This window comes from Panthera uncia, chromosome D4 (genome assembly GCF_023721935.1).
Source record: "Panthera uncia isolate 11264 chromosome D4, Puncia_PCG_1.0, whole genome shotgun sequence".
Classification (NCBI taxonomy): Eukaryota; Metazoa; Chordata; class Mammalia; order Carnivora; family Felidae; genus Panthera; species Panthera uncia.
Window position 1 is genome coordinate 1,980,532 of NC_064807.1, and position 1,169 is coordinate 1,981,700.

Here is a 1,169-nt window from a genome sequence, read left to right on the forward strand (position 1 = left end):
CAGCGCGAGAGGGTCCCCTGGGGTCCCACCCCGCAGGGACCTCCAGGTTGGTTCCAGCATATCCCCCGTCCTCCTGCAGGCACACGCCCAGGGGGGCGGGGCTGCAGTCCTGCTGGTTGTAGGTGTGGGCGGGGCCCAACGGCCCTCCCTGCTGTGGGCGGTGCCGTGGGAGGTGGCCTTGTGCTACATGTAGTGACTTAAACTCTAGGTTAAAGTTTCGCGGGGTGTTAGTTGCTCAGGCGAGGCCGTGGTCATCAGTGTTAGCACCGTTGTTTGTGTTCGTCCGACTTGTGTGGTAGCCGGAAGTAAGTACGCTCGGCCACCACCGCCGCGATGGTGAGCTGATGTGCGAGTTTATCTGGGCGGTTTGCGGTGTGCGGGTGTGGACCGTGCGGGGCTGCGGCCGGTTCTTGGGAGTCAGTGGCGGCAGGGTCCGGCGGCCGTGGGTCTGGGGTCAGGTGTGTGGAATGGGCGGGTGGCGAGGAGACGTCGTGGTTGGCGTCTGGCACTGATGCGGGAGCGAAGGAAAGACCAACATCAGTAGGTAAGATTCCATTGAGTAGGTGGAATTTACAAGGAAGAGTATTGTTTTCTGTTTAATCGTAAATTATTTGCACATCCATGGTATCATGGAAGTGAAATACGTGTGTGTGTATTTGGGTCCGGTGCAGCTGGTTCGGATTCTGAAGCCATTGCCAGCACACGCTGCTGCCTGTTCCTTTGGGATTTAAGGTGGTTTATGCTTGTGTTCTGTGGGAGTGAGGAGACTGTGTGGGTGAGTTTGTAGTGCAGAGTGTATGTATACGTGTTCGTGGGTTGTTGAGATTCAGTGTTTATCTGAGGATAAGTTTTGTGTTTGGTTGGAGATTGGGACGTTGTCGGCGGTTGTATCTGGAAATGTGGTGTGGTGTGTGTGTGTTTGTGGGTCTCCTACAGATTGTAGGATTTCATGGGCAGTGGTGGCTTTGTACCTGTCATATTAAAGAGTCTCTTGGAAATATGTTTACATGGATTCTTAGTTGAGGTTTGTCTTTTTATAGAGTTGATGGGAATGTGACTAGTATATCCGCATCTGTGTGTTGGTGATGTCTATGTGGATGTTTGGGGTTAAGTGGGAGACACGAGTGTGTTTCTTCAGGGTGGGGTTAAGTTTATTTAGCGGGTTTGAG